The following is a 13,617-nucleotide window of genomic DNA, read 5'->3' as shown; positions in this document are numbered from 1 at the left end:
ACCCACCATCTGTAATCCGCAATTCCATGATCCGGTCTTACCCGCAATCCGGCATAGCTCGTAGATATTCAAATCAATCCCATAAACCGGCCAACCACCATTAGATCGTCACAGATAGTAAAAGGATGACCTCGAGGCCAATCACTCGTCACAAAGTGGCCACTTGATCTTAAAACACTATGATAAACCTGGGGATGGTTCAGAGCGTTCGTGGGTTCCAGTGGGATTATTTTATGGCAAGTGAGAGACCCCAGGGGTAGAAATGTGAGAGTCTTAGAAGTCTTAAAGTTAGGTTTAAAGGCTGCTTGCAGACATAAAGATTTCCTTTAATCATGTGGACAGCGAGACGTTCAATGAACTTAAAGCATGGGCCAAAGTTGCAATATGCTGGCCAAGTATGGTGGTAAATACATGGTAAATAACTACGATAAATAATGTGGACAGCGAGATGTTCAATAAACTTCTCAAAGCACGGACCGAAGTTGCAATATGCTGCCCAGGTGTGGTGGTAAATACATGATAAGTAACTAGGATATATACAAATGGCTAAGTATGTTACCATTAGTATTTGGACTCGCCGCTAGGCATCTTTGGCGTTGGCGTCGGCCCCTCACCAGCCTTCCCGCCATACTTGGGTTTACAGAATCCGTTAGAGTAGGTAATTCTTGTCCAATTATTATGGCTCTGCTCAGAATTGACCAAGAAGCGACCCTCTCTGTGACGGTACAAGAAGATGGTAGAGTGACAGATGAATGTGGATAAGGAGAGGTTTAAGTGAGGTGTTTGTGTGATAAAAACAGCGTAGGTTCCTCGTCAAGGAAATAGAGGGAGCAAAAAGTGTACAGATGCTAAAATGAAGCTGGTGTTCAGAGCGGTGCCTCTCATGATGCTGCCGAGGTGAAGGTGTTTCCTTAAGTGAGCAAGTGATGGTTGTTGGAGCAAGCAAAGTGATTCCAACAGCTGCAGAAAAGCCTTGCGAGGCGTAGTGGCAGTAGTCTGTCTTCTGCCTGCGGCGAGAGGTGAAAAAAAAAAAAGAGTTCGATTGATTCAGAGGCAACTAGAAAGTGTGCGGATGAACTCGCTAACACAGTGACGGATGAGAGGTTAACTACGGGTCAAGTATACATTACGGATGTGTCTGCTCTGTTCTGGCTTTCCATGTCGAGGAAAACCCTGGCAGGCGAAGCTGGAAAAAACACCGAGTAAGGAAAGATGCAAAGGAAATAACTAGGCTAGGCTGCTCCAATGCATCAGGAAAACACAGGTGTGACCTTATGATAGTAACTGGGGAGAGCTAGCCACCCAGAACATTCACAGGTGTTGGAACTCTTCCAGTAATCTACTCTACCAACAAACGGAGATGGATTAAATCCACACTGACTTAGGATCGAGTTTGGGAAAAAAACCACTTTGTTCCAAGGGGATCGAACACCACTGTATATATATATCTGTCAACCTGGACCCAGAAGGCTCAAGGCCCACTCTCCATATGTTACTCTTGAACCAAAGTGTAAAATCCTGTCTCTCTTGGATTATATTGTTCGGTTTAACCTATTACTGAGCTTTTATTTAAAGACAGTGTGTGCATGAGAGGTTATTTCCTCACATAAATGCACACCCTTTATACATCAAAAAGATCTGGGAATTTGATAGTCGCTGGAGTGGCGATATCGTGCAGAATTTATGCATCGCTTCACTGAGTGCCGTCAGCTCTGGAACGTCAGTGGAGGACTTTTGTAAGCTATTCAGCGTTGAGGATGTGATCTGTGCACTGGCTGGTGCATGGGAAAAATGTAGCTGCCTCATCCCAACGCTCAGGAACGTTCGACACAAATATATACAGCCTTTATTATCGTGTGAAGATGGGGATGCTTAGTGAGTGTGACTTCGGTGGATATCGTGTTTCATCTGACGAAGAACTGATGGTAATCGAGTCATTGGACGATGAAAGAGGAATGAAGAACCTTATAGCCAAGACTATTGCCAGTGCAAGACTTAAAGGTGTGGATGAAGAAAGATGTAGCAGTTTTCTATGACCCACCTAACCGAGAGATTGTGAACCCAGGCAGTGACAATAATGGCGGAGAGGAAGTTAATGAAAATAGTGAAAAAAAAAAACTAGTACTCAGGGTCAGTTGTACTGCGTTAATCATAAAAATTCATATCCAGACTCGAGCAGATCCGCTTTATCACAGACCAAGAGACTCACCAGCAGACCATCATACTTAGAGGGAGGAAAAATGTACTTCAAGAGTGGTAGCAGATGTGTGGATCAGGTGTTTGCTTTGAAATATTCACGTGAGAAATACTCTGAGTAACAGAGGAATCTGTATAAAGCCTTTATGGATCTAGAAAAAGCATATGAAAGGGTCGACGGAGATGCCTTGGGCAAGATGTAAAGAACGCATGGTGTAAGAGGAGAGCTATGGGAAACAGTGAGTAGCTATCACCAAAAATAGATGGCGTGTGTGCGAGTAGGCATAGAGTAGAGTGAGTGGTTTCAGGTGAAGGTGGGTGAGCGACAGGGGGATGTATGATGTCACCATGGCTGTTTGATCTGTTTCTGGATGGGATGGTGAGGGAGACGAATGCGAGGGTGTTACACAAAGGGGAAGGTGTGTAGTAGTTTGTCGTGGGTGGGGGCCGGAAGGTAAGTCTTTTGCTGTTTGCTGATGTCCCGGTACTCGTGGCAGATTCGAGTGAGAAATTGCAGAAGCTGGTGTCTGAGTCAGGGATGGTGTATGAAAGGAGAAAACTGAGATTAAAGGTGAAAAAAATAGTTATTAGGCTCAAAAGTGGAGGGAGACAGTTGGTGTGTGTGAGGTTGAATGGGGAGAACCCGGATGATAAGAGATGTTTTGGATACCTCGAGAATAGACATGGCAGCGAATGGGATCATGGGAGCTAAAGTACGCCATAGGGTGGGTGTGGGGGCTACGGTCTTGGGTGCGTCGTAGAGCGTGTGGAAGGAAAGGTCATTGTCTGTTCGATTGTCCAGGTAGTCCCGATGTTGTACTGACGTGATTTTCAAAGTGAAAGAAAATTATATACCAGGTGAACGTGTTAGAAATGAAGTGTTTGAGAAATGGAAGTGATATTGATCGGATATGGAAGGATAGGGTAAGAAAAATGTCGGGTAGTAGGGGGAGCATGTATGAGAGCGAGGAAGAAAGTGTACTGAAATGGTATAGACATAATGGGGAGGATGAGTGAGGAGAGGTTGACTAAGAAGATATACATGTCGGAAGTGGAGGGAACGAGGGAAAGGGGAAAACCGAGGAGGAGGAGGAGGAGGAGGAGGAGGTGGAAGGATGGAGTGAAAGACACTTTGAGTGCTCGGGGTCTGAACATGCAGGAGGGTGTGGGACGTGCATGGGTCAGGGCGAGTGGGGCCAAATTGTGAACAGGAGGCTCTGGTTTCGGGGCATTATACATGACAACTAGAGAGTAGATGCGAGCGACTGAGGCCGTAGGTGTTACCGGTGAGCTTAAATCGATTGCGAGTGAACAGTAACCTTCAGCGAGGCTACGATGTCGGGAAAAAATGTAAAGCCTCGTCATCGAAGTTCTCGCTTCAAAGGAGGCCATCGCGACCCTGCTACTGAGTGGAGCGTAGCCTTGAGGAAGCAACGTCCCTTGAGTGATATGATATAATACATACATATATATATATATATATATATATATATATATATATATATATATATATATATATATATATATATATCATACTCTAGAAATGAAAAAACCTTTGTTACAATATATCTAGTAATACAATCAGGGTTATCAAATCCCCCCCTTGATACCCACCAATACGGAAGCTGTAAGACCTAGGCAAATACGAAGCCTGAAGAGTTAACCCGATGTGGAGGGCGAAAGACTCCCTTATGAGGTCGCTCATCTCTCCAGAGGATATTCCCTTGTCAACGTCGACTGATCGATAGTCCTGGGATCTTTGACGATCAGGCGGAAGAAATATAGAGAAGGGCGCGGCCCAGCCAGCCGTGAGATAAGGTACTCCCCCATTCGGATTGCCAGGCCGTAATGGGGAGTGGATCTGGGAGGAAATAACCAGTTCGTGGTGTACGAGATGGGGGGGATGAGAGAGAGGAGAGGCGAGGGGTGGAGTGGTGGGTCTGGCGTCTTCGTAGACTGGTTGGCGGTGAGGAAGTCTCCCACTGCTCTCATCTTGTTTCTCCCTCTATGTCTAATAGCTCAGATCTTCACTTGTAAGTTATGTTTAAGTCATTACTTTAAGAATGCAGTTACTCTATGTATGGACGTTTGTCATACGCGTACTGAGTATATACGTCTCATTTACGCTAATATGTGCACACTCTCGTTTGCGTATGTATGTGCATGCGTTCCCAGTTACGCACGTGATTCTATGCATATTATTTATGTGTGTGTGTGTGTGTGTGTGTGTGTGTGTGTGTGTGTGTGTGTGTATACTCTGTAGCTTCAGAGAACATTAGCCTTTCCCCTCCTAGTGTTCCTTCCTTGTCCTCGTTACGTTGGGGGAAAGATAAACCCAAATGAGAAATAATGAACAGCTCTTAATTAGCGTTTCAGATTACCTTTAATCCGTCCACAAACAGGAGGCGTGTGAGCAGCTTGTTGAAAGTGAGGTTCTTTATCAACCCCCCCCCCCCCACTTCCCTCCCCTCCCGCGAAACCTCCCCCCCCCAAATCACCCCCACACCTCCCTTCCCCTTTCCCCTCAACGCTTGCTCCCTCCCTCCCTCCCTCGCTGGTTCGCGTCGGTAACATAATGTTATGACGTGAGAGCAAATGTGGTTTATCCATCGTGGGGTTGGTTGGGTGAGGAGGGTTGTGGGTGGCGTGGGAGGCAGGAGGAGGAGGAGGAGGAGGAGGAGGAGGAGGAGGAGGAGGTGTGTGTGTGTGTGTGTGTGTGTGTGTGTGTGTGTGTGTGTGTGTGTGTGTGTGTGTGTGTTTGCCTGCGGGCTTTGCATGAGCCTGCATTCATTATGTGTTGAAGAGCAGGTCCAGGAGACTCTTTGAGACGGAATTACAGCCAGATTCAAGCGTTTTTGAAGGAAACTTTGATATATATATATATATATATATATATATATATATATATATATATATTCCTATGAGTCCACGGGGAAACTGAAACACGATAAGTTCCCAAGTGCACTTTCGTGTAATAATCACATCATCAGGGGAGACACTAGAGAGAAATATAAGTTAGTTGATATATATATATATATACATATATATATATATATATATATATATATATATATATATATATATGAATATATACATTCATTTATTATACTTAATCGCCGTCTCTCGCGTCACCGAGGTAGCGCAAGAAAACAGACGAGGAATGGCCTAACTCACCCACATGTATATACTTAAACGCCCATACATGCATATATACATACACACACATTTCAACGTATACATACATATACATACACAGACATATACATACATACACATGTACATATTCATACTTGCTGCCTTCATCCATTCTCGTCACCACCCCGCCACACATGAAATAGCCTATTCCTACGAATCGACGGGAAAAAATAACACGATAATTTCCCAAGTGCACTTTCGTGCAATAATCACATCATCAGGGGAGATACATATGATGTGCAGGTTCAATATCTTTCTCAGAGGAGCTGTGTATAAACCCCTTACACACTGGGAATGATGATGATCAGGTAGATAAACTGATATCTATTCAGATAGATATGTAGATACGGGTATCTTTTGAGATATCTTTTGGGTAATTGTAGGGGAGTGAGGAGATAATTAATATCTGTGACACATCTTTAATTTGATTTTCCAAGTTGTTATAACCTTGGTGGGAATCCAGGAGTACAACCTCATAACTATGAGGTGACTGACTACATGAGGGAGGCTCATATAGTGAAGTGATACTTCCGTTGTGAGGGACCTTCCCCTTACTTTGTCTGCCATACCTAACTTAATGAGGCAGCCTGAGTTTATGAGGTAGCTCTTACCCCATGAGGCAAGGCTATGGTATGAGGATACCCTCATTTTTAAAGACAGCTCTCATGGTTGAAAGCAAGACCAGTTTATGAGCCATTCCCTCCCTCCGCCCCTCAACCTCATGAGGCAAGCCAGCATCTTTAACCTTCCCTTCAACCTCATGAGGCAAGCCAGCTTCCTTAACCTCCCCCTCAACCTCATGAGGCAAGCCAGCTTCCTTAACCTCCCCCTCAACCTCATGAGGCAAGCCAGCTTCCTTAACCTCCCCTCAACCTCTTGAGGCAAGCCAGCTTCCTTAACCTCCCTCTCAACCTCATGAGGCAAGCCAGCTTCCTTAACCTCCCCCTCAACCTCTTGAGGCAAGCCAGCTTCCTTAACCTCCCCTCTCAACCTCATGAGGCAAGCCAGCTTCCTTAACCTCCCCTCTCAACCTCATGAGGCAAGCCAGCTTCCTTAACCTCCCCTCTCAACCTCATGAGGCAAGCCAGCTTCCTTAACCTCCCCCTCAACCTCATGAGGCAAGCCAGCTTCCTTAACCTCCCCCTCAACCTCATGAGGCAAGCCAGCTTCCTTAACCTCCCCTCTCAACCTCATGAGGCAAGCCAGCTTCCGTAACCTCCCTCTCAACCTCATGAGGCAAGCCAGCTTCCTTAACCTCCCCTCTCAACCTCATGAGGCAAGCCAGCTTCCTTAACCTCCCCCTCAACCTCATGAGGCAAGCCAGCTTCCTTAACCTCCCCTCAACCTCATGAGGCAAGCCAGCTTCCTTAACCTCCCCCTCAACCTCATGAGGCAAGCCAGCTTCCTTAACCTCCCCTCTCAACCTCATGAGGCAAGCCAGTCAGCCTGAGAAAGAAAGCCTGTCCTCCACGACGCGGTAACCCTCCTCATTATGAGGTTTGTGAGGAGGCAGACTCCCTGGTGAGGGAGTTGCCTAACTGAAGAGAGCAACGTGAAGGACAGCCTCTGTCTGTCTGTCTGTCAGTCCGTCTGTCAGTCTGTCTGTCAGTCCGTCTGTCAGTCCGTCTGTCAGTCCGTCTGTCAGTCCGTCTGTCAGTCTGTCTGTCAGTCCGTCTGTCAGTCCGTCTGTCAGTCTGTCTGTCAGTCCGTCTGTCAGTCCGTCTGTCAGTCAGCTTCTCCCGTCCTAAAGTCGCTATATTTCCCCATCCAGAAGACACTGCCCCTCTCCGTCCAGCAACAGTCACTGTTCACCCCAGTCCAGCAGTCACCGCTTCACTGCTGCACCCAGCAGTTACTGTTTCACTGCTGCATCCAGCAGTTACTGCACCCAACAGTTTCTGTTTCACTGCTGCATCCAGCAGTCACTGTTTCACTGCTGCACCCAGCAGTTACTGTTTCACTGCTGCATTCAACAGTCACTCTTTCACTGCTGCATTCAACAGTCACTGTTTCACTGCTGCATCCAACAGTCAGTGTTTCACTGCTGCACCCAGCAGTTACTGTTTCACTGCTGCAACCAACAGTCACTGTTTTACTGCTGCATCCAGCAGTCACTCTTTCACTGCTGCATCCACAAGTCACTTGTTTCAATGCTGCATCCAGCAGTCACTGTTTCATTGCTGCATCCAGCAGTCACTTGTTTCAATGCTGCATTCAACAGTCACTGTTTTACTGCTGCACCCAGGCAGTCACTGCTTCACTGCTGCACCCAGCAGTCACTGTTTCACTGCTGCATCCAGCAGTCACTGTTTCACTGCTGCATCCAGCAGTCACTTGTTTCAATGCTGCATTCAACAGTCACTGTTTTACTGCTGCACCCAGGCAGTCACTGCTTCACTGCTGCATCCAGCAGCCACTGTTTCATTGCTGCATCCAACAGTCAGTGTTTCACTGCTGCATCCAGCAGTCACTTGTTTCAATGCTGCATTCAACAGTCACTGTTTTACTGCTGCACCCAGGCAGTCACTGCTTCACTGCTGAACCCAGCAGTCACTGTTTCACTGCTGCATCCAGGCAGTCAGTGTTTCACTGCTGCATACAGCAGTCACTTGTTTCATTGCTGCATTCAACAGTCACTGTTTCACTGCTGCATCCAGCAGTCACTTGTTTCACTGCTGCATCCAGCAGTCACTTGTTTCACTGCTGCATCCAGCAGTCACTTGTTTCAATGCTGCACCCAGGCAGTCACTGCTTCACTGCTGCACCCAGCAGCCACTGCTTCACTGCTGCACCCAGGCAGTCACTGTTTCACTGCTGCACCCGTGGACGGGAGGCGGCCACGACCCTGCGCCCGTAATGATGGCATGGGGCACGACAGGTGTAGGCTGACTTGTATATTGCAGCACAAAGCGACATGAGAAGTGGCACATTCATATACATTAGCCCCGGCAGAGGTGAGCGGGTCGTTGTCGCCATGTATCAGACTATGTATACCCTGATGTATGACCCTAGTGTCCGACCCGAGGGTCACTAGGAGGGAAGGAGGGAGGGAGGAGGTATGTATGTATGTATGATGTATCAGGGGTGTGTGTGTGTGGGTGTGTGTGTGTGTGGGTGTGTGTGTGTGGGTGTGTGTGGGTGGGGACCTTCACTTGCAGTATATTTATCAGGGGGGAGAGAATATATGTGCCACTTTTTAGCCTCCTACTATCAGGGGAAGCTACCCCCTTTCCCCTACAACTATCAGGGGATCCTACCCTCCTTTTCCCCTACAACTATCAGGGGATCCTACCCCCTTTCCCCTACAAGTATCAGGGGATCCTACCCTCCTTTCCCCTACAACTATCAGGGGAAGCTACCCCCTTTCCCCTACAACTATCAGGGGATCCTACCCCCTTTCCCCTACAAGTATCAGGGGATCCTACCCCCTTCCCCTACAACTATCAGGGGATCCTACCCCCTTTCCCCTACAACTATCAGGGGATCCTACCCTCCTTTTCCCCTACAACTATCAGGGGATCCTACCCCCTTTTCCCTACAACTATCAGGGGATCCTACCCCCTTTCCCCTACAAGTATCAGGGGATCCTACCCTCCTTTTCCCTACAACTATCAGGGGAAGCTACCCCCTTTCCCCTACAACTATCAGGGGATCCTACCCCCTTCCCTTACAACTATCAGGGGATCCTACCCCCTTCCCCTACAACTATCAGGGGATCCTACCCCCTTTTCCCCTACAACTATCAGGGGATCCTACCCCCTTTCCCTGCAACTATCAGGGGATCCTACCCTCCTTTCCCCTACAAGTATCAGGGGATCCTACCCTCCTTTTCCCCTACAACTATCAGGGGATCCTACCGCCTTTTCCCTACAACTATCAGGGGATCCTACCCCCTTTCCCCTACAAGTATCAGGGGATCCTACCCTCCTTTTCCCTACAACTATCAGGGGAAGCTACCCCCTTTCCCCTACAACTATCAGGGGATCCTACCCCCTTCCCCTACAACTATCAGGGGATCCTACCCCCTTCCCCTACAACTATCAGGGGAAGCTACACCCTTTCCCCTACAACTATCAGGGAATCCTACCCCCTTTCCCTAGAATAACCAGGGGAACCTTCCCTCCTCTTTCCCTCCCACTGAACAAAAGAACTCCCTCCCTCCCCAACACACCCACCTCCCTTGGACATATGACACAGCAGTTGCCATTACCCCCTTCCCCTTATCCCTCATCTCACCGATCCTTCGTCAGAGTAATAAAATCTCCCTCTATTAACCAGGTGGGTGGGTTTCTTTACTAGTCCTGATGGGCAGGGAGATGAAAAAGCTTTGGATTTCTTGATGAGGTTGGGGGAAGGGTTGGCCTCCTCCCATGTCGCCCCGCCGTCTAAGCTGTGAGCGAACCCCCGAGAGAGAGAGAGAGAGAGAGAGAGAGAGAGAGAGAGAGAGAGAGAGAGAGAGAGAGAGAGGTGCCTGCAAGCGAGGATCGTGGCTGGCGAACACCCCTCTGGCGTTGATTGTGTCCAGCGAACACCATCTGGCGATGACTGTGTCCAGCAAACACCATCTGGCGATTATTGTGGTCTTCGAACTCAGTCTGGCGATGATCGCGAGCTAGCGAACAGCCTGTGGCGATTACTGTGGCGAGCAAAGACAGTCTGGCGATTACTGTGGCTAGCAAACACCGTCTAGCAATCACTGTGGCCAGCGAACAACGTCTAACAATCACTGTGGCAAGCGAACATCGTCTGGCGATTATTGTGGCCAGCGAACATTGTCTGGCGATTATTGTGGCCAGCGAACAGCATCTGTCGAACATTGCCTAACTCCCCTCACAGTACAAATAGACCATTATAGTGAACTTCGGCCTTAGATTCTCGAAAATATTAATAATGTCGTCTACATCATCCTATTATCTCGTCCTCGAGAGGTTCCACATGAGAGAGATATCCCCTTGACAAAGTCTCTCTCTCTACTCTCAGTTGTATCATACAGCTTCGATCTCTCTGCTATCTCTCCGTATTCTAACATTGAGAGACTACTGCTTCTGAGCAGACCTTCTTCGCTCAATTTCTGTCTCCCTTGGATCTCTTACTTCATTCGGTGACGACACTGTATTATAGGTATATACTGTCGTCTCTCACTGACTTAGTGTCTCCTGTCTCTGTGATTCATGATTTCTCTGGTTCACTGTCTCGCTGATTCAGTGTCCCTCGATTCACTGTCCCTCTCTGATTCACTGTCTGTTCCATTCACTGTCCCTCTCTGATTCACTGTCTGTTCCATTCACTGTCCCTCTCTGATTCACTGTCTGTTCCATTCACTGTCCCTCTCTGATTCACTGTCTCTTCGGTTCACTGTCCCTCTCTGATTCACTGTCTTTTCCATTCACTGTCTCTCTCTGATTCACAATCTCTCCGCTTTCACTGTCCCTCTCTGATTCAGTCTCTTCGATTCATCGTCCCTCTCTTGATTCCACGATTCATTCTTCATCTGATTCATTGTTTTTCTCTGATCTATCTTCTCTCCCTCTCTCCTGAATCAATGTCTCTTGTTGTGTGTATGTAGCCAATTTCTCCATGATTCATTGTTGGGTTTACTGTCTGGTTTATTGTCTCTGCGATTTATGATTCTCTCTTTCGCTCTATCTCAAATTGTCTCTCTCTGATTCGTTGTCTCCCTCATCCACTGTTTCCCTGATTCACTATCCCTATGATTCGTTGTCTCCCTCATTTACTGTTTTTCTGATTCACTGTCTCTATAATTCATTGTCTCCCTCATTTATTGTTTAAAAACATTCACTATCTCTATGATTCATTCTTTCCCTCATTCACTGTTTCCCTGATTCACTATCCCTATGATTCGTTGTCTCCTCATTTACTGTTTTTCTGATTCACTGTCTCTATGATTCGTTGTCTCCCTTATTCACCAAATGCCTGATTTACTCTCTCTATGATTCATTGTCTTCGTCATTCACTATTTCCCTGATTCAATGTCCTCATGGTTCTACGTATGTTTCTCTCATTCACTGTTATCCTGAGTCATCGTCCTTATGATTCCTTCTCACCCACATTCACTGAATCTTTGATCCACTGTCCCCATGACTCATTGCCTCCTTCATCATTTCCCTGATTCACTCTCCCTATGATTCTTGCTCTCCCTCATGCACCCTCCCTATGATGCCCTCTCACCCACACTGACTGAATCTTTGATTCACTGTCCCTATGATTCATTGCCTCCCACATTCACTGAATCTTTGATTCACTGTCCCTATGATTCATTGCCTCCCACATTCACTGAATCTTTGATCCACTGTCCCTATGATTCATTGCCTCCCACATTCACTGAATCTTTGATCCACTATCCCTATGATTCATTGCCTCCCACATTCACTGAACCTTTGATTCACTGTCACTATGATTCATTGCCTCCCACATTCACTGAATCTTTGATTCACTGTCCCTATGATTCATTGCCTCCCACATTCACTGAATCTTTGATTCACTGTCCCTATGATTCATTGCCTCCCACATTCACTGAATCTTTGATCCACTGTCCCTGTGATTCATTGCCTCCCACATTCACTGAATCGTTGATCCACTATCCCTGTGATTCATTGCCTCCCACATTCACTGAATCTTTGATCCACTGTCCCTATGATTCATTGCCTCCCACATTCACTGAATCGTTGATTCACTGTCCCTATGATTCATTGCCTCCCACATTCACTGAATCTTTGATCCACTGTCCCTGTGATTCATTGCCTCCCACATTCACTAAATCGTTGATCCACTGTCCCTATGATTCATTGCCTCCCACATTCACTGAATCGTTGATTCACTGTCCCTATGATTCATTGCCTCCCACATTCACTGAACCTTTGATTCACTGTCCCTATGACTCCTTGCCTCCCACATTCACTGAATCTTTGATCCACTGTCCCTATGATTCATTGCCTCCCACATTCACTGAATCGTTGATTCACTGTCCCTATGATTCATTGCCTCCCACATTCACTGAATCGTTGATTCACTATCCCTATGATTCACTGCCTCCCACATTCACTGAATCGTTGATTCACTGTCCCTATGATTCACTGCCTCCCTCATCACTTCCCTGATTCACTCTCCCTATCATTCCTGCTCTCCCTCATCCACCGTCCTTATGATTCTTCCTCCCACCCAACATAGCACTGTCCTCACCCCTCAGTGGTGTTCCCTGTCCACTTCCCCTCTCCACTTTCATGGTCGGCAGACCAACGAAATGCTTTCATATTCTCATCGTTACATCATTTCTGTTGGTCTTTCTCGTCGTTCCCTGCCAGGGAATTCTTCCATTTACTTATCCATGTGTTCTACTTTTTATCTCTCTGTTATTCAAGTCTTTTTCATCCTTTTTTGTTTTTCTTTTTTGTAATTCTAGATTACTTTTTTTGGGGGGTTCTTTTTGGGGCCTCTGACAACACCACATTGTTCTCCTGATGAGCCAGTTACATTAATTGCTCTGATTTTCCTGTTATTAATATAATTTTCAAAATCTATGATAATAACAGTAATGATAATGATAATACTAATGATAAATATGTATTTGTTATCATTATTATCATCATTATCATCATTATTACTATTTGTTTTTGTTCTTTTCGTACTTAGGTGTTTTCTACGTAGCGCCGGGAAAAAGACGAAGAATGGCCTTGTTCGCTTATGTGCACATTTTATCATCGTGGAAAATGCACCAAAACTCGGGCCCACTATCCTTAACAAAGCCCTACAGACTTTTCCCTGAATTTCCCTGAATTCCCCTTGTATACCACATCACTTCAGTTCACTCTATCCCACGCATGCCTCACACCCTCCTGCATGTTCAGGCGCCCCCGAACCTTCAAAACATTTTTCAGTCCATCTATCCACCTCCTCTTTGGTTTCCTCGTTTTCCTTGTTCCCTCCACACCTGACATGTATACCTTTCTAGTTAGTATCTCCTCACTCATCCTCTCCATAAGACCAAACCATTTCAGCATACCCTCTTCAGCTCCCTTACTCATGATCCTAGCTGTAACACACATCTTTCTTCCCCCATCGTTTCAGATCAACCCTCCTCCTCACAATCTCTCTTCCCCCTCATCTTTTCAGATCAACCCTCCGCACAACACATATTGTCCACATATATTCAGTTTCCAACACATCTAACTCTTTCTCTGCTTTTTCCATTTTGAGTGCAATCCTTGC

General features: G+C 46.5%; 1 long non-coding RNA gene across 1 annotated transcript in view; it reads right to left on the bottom strand.

Moving 5' to 3' along the window:
* LOC139750695 (uncharacterized) overlaps nt 1–13,617 on the bottom strand; it is a 236,073-nt gene that overhangs the window by 65,025 nt on the left and 157,431 nt on the right. The gene's annotated exons all lie outside the window — the stretch shown is intronic.

This window comes from Panulirus ornatus, chromosome 10 (assembly GCF_036320965.1).
Source record: "Panulirus ornatus isolate Po-2019 chromosome 10, ASM3632096v1, whole genome shotgun sequence".
NCBI classification, from domain to species: domain Eukaryota; kingdom Metazoa; phylum Arthropoda; class Malacostraca; order Decapoda; family Palinuridae; genus Panulirus; species Panulirus ornatus.
The sequence above is the reverse complement of the archived record's forward strand: the minus strand, read 5'-3'. Positions and strand labels throughout refer to the sequence as shown.